Consider the following 11452-nt stretch of genomic DNA (forward strand, 5'->3'; position numbering starts at 1 on the left):
ATATATATTTTCAACACCCGGTGGGGTTTCTCTACTACACTAGACACACGGGGGTACAGAAACGCTGCACGACGCGATATCATCGATCAAACCAAAGAGACACGAGATCTCGGTCGTCATTCAATTCAACGAACGTGGCGATGGAATCCGCAACGGATTAGCGAGGACACGCGACGACGGGGAAATTATTCGACCCGATACAAGTACGCGTGCGCATCCCGCACAATGCCAAATGTTGCTATGTCCATCAGTCATCAAAGCGTTCGTAGAACGAGAGACCACTGTCTCGCGAACTCTAAGAATATGTTTGTCGAAGTCGCTGGCAACGACGACCCTCCGCCGCAATTATGTGTAGAGAGACACATCCACGCACAGACGTATTTTATTTTATATATCTCCCTGGGGCTTACGTTGCACACCACAGTTGCGCACACAGATTTTACACGGGTGTCCGGTATCTCTTTCTTTATTTGTGTCCATTCACTGTAGTCTCTTGAGACTCTTATACCTTTCGTATACGCATCATTTCAGACGACGTCGGGAGCGCGTAAAATGTTCGAGAGTGAAACGCTTCTTCCGCAATGCGAATCGTTCCAGAGAGAGGAGAGAGAGATTTCGATCGTCGGAGCGGTGTTCACAGGCGGTCGTATTGAAAATACGACTCACGACGCCGCAAAACACTCACGCAAGTCCGAATGTGATACCCATTCCTATTCCCTTCTTCTCACGAAACCGTTAGACGCAATGTAAAATTTGCAATTTTCACAGAACCGCGTCAAACGCCGACGAAACGTCCATCGTTCGCTCGTACCTAGCATCTTTGCAACCCGACTCAGAAACGCTCTTTGCGCCCTCCACAATTCGAGATGGAGAGGTAAGCGACGGCGGGGACTTACAAGAGCAACGCAAGCAGTATTTGGTTACGTAAACGACCCTCAGCCAGGCGTGGTCCAGGAATTGTATCCGTGGACCGCAATGTGCGTTCGAAATGTCGATGTTCATGTGTCCTGCAGTTCACACGTTGACGCGCAATTAGCTGCGTGCTTCATTGACCCACGAGCTAAGTGATCCACCGTTCATAGTAATCGTATAATTTGATTTATAATCAATATATAATTATGTCTCTTGTTCTGCGGTTCATAAGAACGCCGATACCTGAAAGCTCCAACCAGCGCGCGAAGGAGATTCAGGCGTCGTTTTTAAGGACGACACACGATCGTCCGTAGAAACGGAAACCGTCGCGAGTACGCGATGCAATGCGCACACGTATCCGACGGCCGGGCGGAAAATACATTGAAAAACCTTTAAAGTGGAAAACACAGGAGGAGAATTCAGAAAACGACGGGGATCATAGACAACCCGATACTGGATCCCGACACTTCTCCTCCTCCTCTCTTATTGGAGAATGAACTCGATAACTAGCGGACTTCACAGCCGGCTCTGGCCGTGCGCGATCGTTCGTCCCAAGCTCTTGTGCACTGTATTATCGCCACACAGAGAGTAGAGTGTCAGAATCGCACACAGCTTTACGCGAGATACGCAGCCGGTCCTCTCGAAACACATTTCCACTTGTGCACGGAGAACGATTATTCGATACTAGCGGACTTCACAGCCGGCTCTGGCCGTGCGCGATCGTTCGTCCCAAGCTCTTGTGCACTGTATTATCGCCACACAGAGAGTAGAGTGTCAGAATCGCACACAGCTTTACGCGAGCTACGCAGCCGGTCCTCTCGAATATACGTGTTCGTCAACGAACACGCATGCGGCGACGTTTTGTGCTCTATGTTATACGCGAACTCGATAAATAGAGCGGGACTCACAGCCGGCTCTGGCAGCGGTCATTCGTCCCACGCTCGTGTGTGCGCTATCGCCACACAGAGTAGGGTGTCAGACTCACGCAGCTTTAAAAGCGAGCTTCACAGCAGGTCCTTCTCTCATCCTATTCCTCGACGTTCGTGACAGAACACAACGCGTTCACCGCAAGTTTTCCACAGGCTACCCTGTTGTTGTCCTCTCTTTCTCTAGAGGAGAGACAACACCACCGTTTCCAATGGACGTATCTCGGACACCACAGGCGAAGACCGAGGAAGCGCGATATGTGGATTCGAATCGACGCTTACATCCCTGTTCTTGCGACCGTAATTGTCCATATAATTGTCGAGAGCCTACACACAGGCAGACCAATGGCGTATATTATAGTATACACGTCTCTTTGACACGAGGTATTTTTATCAAAGAGAACACGATCCATCAGGTGGCGGGTGAAAAACATCGATTCGTAACGACGGGTATTTCTATATTCGTGGTTAAGCTATAACATTCAGCGTCCGACGGGAAACCGCACCCTATTGATCGTTCGAGTTTGCAATGTGAACGTCGGTGACGATTCCCGAAGACCCGAAGTACAGCTCTTCGCACTCACTCCCCAATACAAGTAAACGATGCGATGCTCCACCTTCACGCAAGCACCCTCTGTTTCCTCGTGTGTCATTCTCATTGAGATCTTTCGTCCCATTGTCGAAAGAGTGCATATATTATATATTGCCGTGTTTGTGCACAAATGGTCTGGCGGGCTCTCTGCGCCTTAATTTTGGACGGGAGAATCGTACGCTTTGAGTAACTATGTACTCCATGCGTAACTATGACCTCCACACGTAAGCCGTTGCATGGGGAGTAGTTCGTCGCTATACACATCCCCTACACCCCTTTTTCTTTATTTTCTCATCATACGATGATTACACAGGAGAGTGAATTCCTTTTATTATAACCTTGTACTCTCCTGTTGGTCTTTTCTGTGTGCTTTGAAAGCATTTTTGTATGTATATATATATATATATATATTCATGGATCTGGCAGATGTTTGATTTGTAATGATCCTTCCGCAGGTTCACCTACGGAAACCTTGTTACGACTTTTACTTCCTCTAAATGATCAAGTTTGGTCATCTTCCCGGCAACATCGGCAATGCCGAAACATTGCCGCGTACTAGTCCGAAGACCTCACTAAATCATTCAATCGGTAGTAGCGACGGGCGGTGTGTACAAAGGGCAGGGACGTAATCAACGCGAGCTTATGACTCGCGCTTACTGGGAATTCCTCGTTCATGGGGAATAATTGCAAGCCCCAATCCCTAGCACGAAGGAGGTTCAACGGGTTACCCGGGCCTTTCGGCCAGGGAAAACACGCTGATTCCTTCAGTGTAGCGCGCGTGCGGCCCAGAACATCTAAGGGCATCACAGACCTGTTATTGCTCAATCTCGTGCGGCTAGAAGCCGCCTGTCCCTCTAAGAAGATTTGTTTGTACGTTGGTAGTAAAAACCCACCGACAGAAGCCGGGGGCCTTCGAGATACCATAGTTACGTCTATTTAGCAGGCTAGAGTTTCGTTCGTTATCGGAATTAACCAGACAAATCGCTCCACCAACTAAGAACGGCCATGCACCACCACCCACCGAATCAAGAAAGAGCTATCAATCTGTCAATCCTTCCGGTGTCCGGGCCTGGTGAGGTTTCCCGTGTTGAGTCAAATTAAGCCGCAGGCTCCACTCCTGGTGGTGCCCTTCCGTCAATTCCTTTAAGTTTCAGCTTTGCAACCATACTTCCCCCGGAACCCAAAAGCTTTGGTTTCCCGGAAGCTGCCCGCCGAGTCATCGTAGGAACTTCGGCGGATCGCTAGCTGGCATCGTTTATGGTTAGAACTAGGGCGGTATCTGATCGCCTTCGAACCTCTAACTTTCGTTCTTGATTAATGAAAACATTTTTGGCAAATGCTTTCGCTTCTGTCCGTCTTGCGACGATCCAAGAATTTCACCTCTAACGTCGCAATACGAATGCCCCCATCTGTCAATATTAATCATTACCTCGGGGTTCCGAAAACCAACAAAATAGAACCGAGGTCCTATTCCATTATTCCATGCACACAGTATTCAGGCGAAGATAGCATGCTTTGAGCACTCTAATTTGTTCAAAGCAAACGTACCGGCCCACCTCGACACTCAGTGAAGAGCACCGCGATGGGATATTAGTTGGACCGCCCCGTGAAGAGCAAGCCCACCGGTAGGACTCGGATGAGTCCCGTATCGTTATTTTTCGTCATTACCTCCCCGTGCCGGGAGTGGGTAATTTGCGCGCCTGCTGCCTTCCTTGGATGTGGTAGCCGTTTCTCAGGCTCCCTCTCCGGAATCGAACCCTGATTCCCCGTTACCCGTTACAACAATGGTAGGCGCAGAATCTACCATCGACAGTTGATAAGGCAGTCATTTGAAAGATGCGTCGCCGGTGCTAGTAGACCATGCGATCAACACAAAGTTATTCAGAGTCACCAAAGCAAACGATGAACGAACGTAGACGCCCGACACCGATTGGTTTTGATCTAATAAAAGCGTTCCTACCATCTCTGGTCGGAACTCTGTTTTGCATGTATTAGCTCTAGAATTACCACAGTTATCCAAGTAAATGTGGGTACGATCTAAGAAACCATAACTGATTTAATGAGCCATTCGCGGTTTCACCTTAATGCGGCATGTACTGAGACATGCATGGCTTAATCTTTGAGACAAGCATATGACTACTGGCAGGATCAACCAGGGAGCTTCGACAATTTTTCGAATGCCTTCGCCGCCAGCTCTCTTCGAGACAGGTCGTCGACAATTTTTCTTCCAATCATATATATATTTTATACTCGTGCAAATTCTCAGAGAACCTTTTGCACGAGATACATATATCTTCTTCTCTATAAATATTCAACCTCGAAGAAATTCGTTTTCAAATATACCTCCTCCCCCTCTGCGTTCTCGGTTTCTCAATTTTATACGTATATCTCGAACAAGACTTCTTATCAATATCTTATCTTGTTCAGATATTTTACTTGTTTCAACTTTCTTATAAATATCTTATTGAAAGTCCCACCGCCAAGAGGAAACTTTTTCCATATCGGTCCTAGACGATTTTCGACGTGATATCACTGTAATATAGACGGTTTCTAACAATATATATCATAACACCAAACTCGCTACTACTATTATTTACCGAGTTACTAGCAAATAATGGACGGATGTACTACTCCGTCGACAAAACTCTGGAAATTTTTCTAAGTCCCACCGCTAAGAGGAAACTTTTTCCGTATCGGTCCTAGACGATTTTCGACGTGATATCACTGTAATATAGACGGTTTCTAACAATATATATCATAACACCAAACTCGCTACTACTATTATTTACCGAGTTATTAGCAAATAATGGACGGATGTACTACTCCGTCGACAAAACTCTGGAAATTTTTCTAAGTCCCACCGCTAAGAGGATGTCACGTTCCCGTGCATTTCATGCAGGAAACGCAACGATTTCGCCGAAAGTCGCCCAGAAGACACACTTTCGACGCTCCTGCCTGACGCTGAACGCGGCTAACCCCCACCACTCGCATGCCGCTGACCCCAATAGCTCTGTCTCTCTCGCACCAACATATAGTACCTCTCTCTCGCACGCGCAGCGTCTACCATAGTAACTCCGTCTCACTCGCACCCACGGTCAGCATAGGACCGCGTTCTCACTCGCACACGCGGCTATCGCTTTCTCTCTCGCACCCGTGGCCAGAACCGGTTTGCGTCCCCCTCACAAGAGCGTTCCTGCCACGCGTCATTCACACAGGAACGATCCCGTTACAATTTCATTCATAAGCTTTCACGTACGTCTCTCTCGCGCCCGTGAAGCTTGCGATGCGTTCTCACTCGTATGCCACGCGCCACCTAGAGTCTCGCGCTACACGTACACATACATGTAAATATTCATTCATAAAGTACATACATATGTAACAGACCTGGCTGCGCCAGGCCTGTTCCTAACCGTACGCGCCCCGAACTCGAACCGCCCCGAACACGACCGACGGATAACGAGATCCGCCGGTACCCGCGAGCGCCCCCCGCGATCCCCACACCTCCGAACCGATCTTGGCGGGAACCGGAACACGCCATGATGCGATACCGTCGCGCCGGATGCGTGACGACGCCGGAAAAGCCGGCCGCGAACCGTACCGCACCACACCCCCTCGCCTAGCAAGACGAGAGAGACGAGCCGGAAAACGGTCTCTTTGGCTTTCCGCCACGTTCGCGAACAGACGTGTTTCTCGGATAAGATCGCCAGCCGCCGATACCGACCGCCCGATCACGACCGGAACCGTTCTCCGCGACGCCGAGAAGCCGGACTTTAACCCGCGCCGTTAGCGTAGATTCTGTCCGCGGAATTATCACCGCGAGTGTGCCGAAGTATACACGCGACCCGCAATCCCGGACACGCCGCTGCGTGCTGGAATTCCTGGAGCGCCGACCCGAACGCCGAGCGATCGAGACCGGAACCAGGGTAAGTAACCTTCTTTCCCGTTAAACCCGACATCTCCGCCTCCGCCCTACACCCTCGGAGAGCGAACCACCCGCGACCGACGAAACGCCGGCCGTCCTGGGGCACGGCTCTCCGTCCGCCGTGGTTGCCCTGGTCCGGATACGCCGCTGCGTACAGCCATGACCCCGCCGAAATACGACACGCGCGCGAGACCCGAATTGCGACCGCCGACCCCCGAAACGCGAAGCCAGGACAGTGACGAACATTTTGAAGACTCGTGTCGTTAATCACCCGTGCTCGACCGCCCGCGTCCCGCCGTAACCCTCGCGTTATCCCGCCGCGAACCCTGGCACGGCGAGCCAAATCCGGCCGCGAGGAACCTGTTGTATCGAGATCCGCCGGGAAACGGACTCGTTGCACATATACATTCATTCATAAAATACATATACATATATTATATACGACGATCATTCTCTTACTACGATTATATCTTTACTTACCTTCGTTAATTTACAATTATTTAAAGTACCAAAACTATTATTTAACAATATATATATATTACTTATTATGCGTTCCTTATAATTATAATAATCATTTTGTGTCTTATTATTTATCAATATATATATCATGCGTTCTTTTACATATATTAAACATGCGTTCTCATACATATATACATAAATTACACATGCGTTCTTTCGTTCTTATAATTAACAACTTATTTTATATTGCGTTCTTTTATATTTTATATCTACACCTTGCGTGGCGTTCAACAATCACTTAAAACTTGTATATTACCAACTGCCAGTAATATACCTACACTACAGATGTTACCGTTCGTCTCTCGGTTACCCACCGCCTACATATTATCATATCAGCGAACTTACCTTCAGCGTCTTACCGACAATCACGCCCTACCTAAAACACCAGCGACATCTCAGAAACCAGAGAGTAACTACGAAGTAGCGCTATCTCTCTCGCACTCGTAGCACGAAACCTCTCACTCGCACTCGTTGATTCTCAGCGCTAGTGCTCTCGCACTCACACCAATGGCCAGTGCGCTCTCACTCGCACCCATTGCATCTCCCCTCTCACTCTAAACAGATACCGCCTCGCTCGCACGCACAGCCGAATACAAGGCTAGCGCTTTCTCTCTCATAACCGTTCTAACGTACAATCTCGCCATCTCTTTCGCCCTCATCGCGCTCCGCCCTACTCGTTCTCACAGCCACTGTTGCTTTTTCTCCCTTCAGGCCTTTTAGTTCCCTTTTTGAAAAGTAGATGGACAAAGTCCCAATATTCTTTCTCGCTACAAGAAATGACCCCTCTCAGATACACCCTCAAGGACCAGCTTTCTCGCTGCTAAAAATATTCGACCACCCCTATAAGTACTCTAGCGGCGAAAGCAGAAATCGGAAAAGATCTCTACAAGCATACGCTTAGATATCTCGACCCCAGCCTCACGATCTTGCTCTCGGTGCGTGACACTAGCACGAGGACGCAGACGAAGACGCTGCCCCCATATTAGAAGCACGTAGTTAATTAAAGTAATGACCGGCGTGGTAATCTCGCGAACAATCAAGAAGAAGAAAACCAGGCGCGGAGGACGCCGATATCAGCTGAATCAGCTCAAGAAGCTGTTCTTCCAATCAACTCCAGGAGAACCAGCCGAAGAAGAAGGCATCGCCGAGAAGAAAGAAGAAACACCATCGCCACCCATCGAGCCCACTCCCCCTTCCCACCTGGAAGCTCACCCCCATTTTTCTCCCCGTAACGAGCGTTCCAGATTTTAGCAAAGCAGTTAAATCAGATCCCCGTATCAAATTTTACGCACGAAAGCAGTTCCCCGTTCCCCCGTCGAAAATTAAGTAAATGTAAATATTTTAATTATAAGTTAGTCTTAAGAGAGTCAGCCAATGTTATTTTACGTAAATAAATCTTGTTAATACCAGTTGTTGTCAAGAAGCCTCAGTATCAACCTCACCTTCGTTGCTCCGTTTTTGGTTCCTCCTCAGACGAAATTACGAACAGATCCGCCCTTACTCAGGCCTCGTTACAAGCTCTCCTACAGGGAAAGCTTAGCACGTGACAAGGAAACTTTTTCCGTATCGGTCCTAGACGATTTTCGACGTGATATCACTGTAATATAGACGGTTTCTAACAATATATATCATAACACCAAACTCGCTACTACTATTATTTATCGAGTTATTAGCAAATAATGGACTTGAGTAGGGTGACACCCGAACGTACTACCGGCGGTCGGTGGGTCCATCGGCCATTAGCGCTAACCTCAGGACACCTGGCGAAATCTTGAGCGGAAAAGCCTTCTCCCCGGAAAGGGCGTCACCCGGGGAACGACTGTTGTTCGTCCCTACTCGTGGGAATAGTTATGGAGAAATATAAAAACACAAACACAAATAAGACGAAGAAGGAGGTAGGAAGGAAGGAAAAGCAAGGAGGAAGAAAAACGGATGACAAAAATAATACTACAAAAAACACAAATAAAAATGACCAAATAGGAAATAATAAACCCTCGGAACTAAAGCCCGAACACAAAATTTGCAAAGACTCCAAAAAGGAGCCAGACCAAAACACAAAGCTCATAACGGAAATACAAATTGCAAAAGGCATAAAGCGGATCAACCATCTCAGATCCAGCGACTCTGAAGATCCGACCGTGTCAAAGAAAAAACAACCCAAAGGATCTGACTTGGCCAGTAATGATGACGAATTCAACATGACCGACTACTCGGGCATGTCTGAGAGCGACGGTACTGACCAAACACAAGAACTGATCAAACTCGTAAAAAGAACACTTTCAACTGATCTAAGAAACCAGGCTATGACAATAATAGAGAATATAAAACGTGAAATGGAGTCAACCCGCTGGGAACTCCACACGGTAAAGGCGTCGAGAGACGAGCTAACAAGGAGATACACAGAGCTGTCAGCTAAGACCCGACAGCTCGAAGCCGAAAAATCTCTCGACCAAAAAATCAACCAGTTATCTGAGAAATTAGATAACTTCATGACCAAACACAACAATGAACAAATAGTGACACAAAAACCCATGCTCTACTCTGACATTACCAGAACAAACAGAAAAACTAGAGCAGTCACAAAGAAAACAGCAGTCAAGCAGACTAAGCCAGTGGCAACCATTTACCCAAACAAAGGCAGTGGGATCACCACCAGCGAGGCAACCAAAAAGGCCCTCGCTGAATGCATCAATCCCACTGAACAAAACCTAAGAATCCGGAATCTTAAGAAAATCGGGAACTCCGGAATTCTTATTGAAACAGAAACTATGGAGGACCTTGAGTAAGTCCTCAAAAACCCAAAAATAAAGGCAAAAATGGATATCGGCCCCCTCCCTAAGAGGAGGCCAAAGATAATAATATTCGGGGTCTCAACAGAGACCACCGAACTGGAACTCCTTAAGGCAATGACGAACCAGAACCGCGACAAAGACGCAGAACACAATCTAGAAGAGGAGTTCAAACTCCTCTTCAAAACTGGAAAAAAGGGAAAGGAAACAACAAACTGGGTGGCAGAGGTTTCCCCAGATATACGTAAAATCCTGCTCGGAAGAAAACGTGTCTTCGTAGGCTTCAACGCCTACGGAGTCAAAGATTTCATAACCGCAAGCCGATGCTACAAATGTCAAGCATTTGGGCATGTATCCAAGTACTGCAAGGCGAAAGCAGATACCTGTGGCCACTGCGGACAGGACGGGCACCAATTCAAGGAGTGCCCAAATAAGACAGACAAGCCCACTTGCATAAACTGCAAGAGGGTAGGTAAACCAGCCAACCATGGCTCAAGAGAACAGAGCTGCCCTGCACATAAACATGCTCTAGAAGTATGGTTAAGCCGCATTGACTTCGGTAACGAGGCAACAGAAGCGCAGCCCTGCTACAAAAGCACAGCAACCAAAGTCACTACGGAAATTGATCTTACAGAACTAGATAATGAATAACAAAAATCAAAGAATAGTGCTCAGCAAAGTCACAAAAATTGCTCAGCTCAACGCGCAGGGTTCAAGAGCAGTGACGGACCAAATGAGGCAAATCGCGCACGAAAAGAAAATAGATGTACTCCTGCTCCAAGAGCCATACATGCATGGAGAACTCCCCATGGGTCACGGCCCTGCGAGAGTATTCGCGGACAAGAAAAGGTTCGCGAAGATCCTCACGGCAAATAAAATAAAAACGGCAATAATTGTGTTCAATACAGAAGTGAATGCTATGAAAATAGAACAAGTGAGTAACACACACTTCACATGCGTGGAAATAAACACACAAACGTACAGTCGCTATTTGGTGAGCGGATACTTCCAGTATTGCGAAGAAATTGAGGAATACTTACAGCACCTCGACAAAATACTACGCCTCTTACATGGAAAGGACGTAGTAATATGCCTAGACTCTAACGCCAACTCAGTGTTATGGCACTCCAGTCACACGGATGACAGAGGAAAACTCCTTGAGGATCTCATAGCACAATTTCGATTAAATATCCTAAACAAGCCTTCAGACAGCTATACATACACCAGTCCACATGGCTCATCCAACATCGACCTCACACTCGCCACAGCTTCTATCAATAGACGAATAGGTAACTGGAAAGTGCACACCAAGTACACAACCAGCGACCACAATATGGTGACGTTCGAAATTTCGCACTCACCTCAAAACATAGAAATGACAATAACCGACAGATTCAATGTCAAGAGGGTCAACTGGGAGGAATTCGATTCCTATCTAACACAAAACATTAGAGAAATCAATGACACAGCTAACGAACAGCAACCGCCAGAGGCACAAGCCTACTCACAACAGCTAGAAAGCTGCCTAATAAGAGCAAGCGAGAGATCCATACCAAGAAAGACACAGTTCTCCAAGTCAGTCCCTTGGTGGAGCGCGATACTGGCGAGGCTTAGAGAGAAGGTACGGCAAGCTAGGAGAAAACACCAAAAAGCCACAATAGACACAACACGCAATAGGTGGAAAGAGGAATACAGAAAGCTACATAATAGCTACACGCACGAAATAAGAAAAGCCAAACTAGACAGCTGGAAACAATTCGTTACTCGAGAAGGGAACACCGACCCATGGGGA

The 11452-nt window shown here is 47.5% G+C and overlaps 1 non-coding gene across 1 annotated transcript; it reads right to left on the reverse strand.

Annotated features, from left to right (window-relative positions):
* Positions 1 to 929: 929 nt before the first annotated feature.
* Positions 930 to 1084, reverse strand: LOC143363135 (5.8S ribosomal RNA). The gene has a single exon (XR_013083746.1). It is a non-coding gene; the product is annotated as a 5.8S ribosomal RNA (ribosomal RNA).
* Between the last annotated feature and the right edge of the window lie 10368 nt (positions 1085 to 11452).

The sequence above is a fragment of the Halictus rubicundus genome, unplaced genomic scaffold (assembly GCF_050948215.1).
Source record: "Halictus rubicundus isolate RS-2024b unplaced genomic scaffold, iyHalRubi1_principal scaffold0022, whole genome shotgun sequence".
NCBI lineage: Eukaryota > Metazoa > Arthropoda > Insecta > Hymenoptera > Halictidae > Halictus > Halictus rubicundus.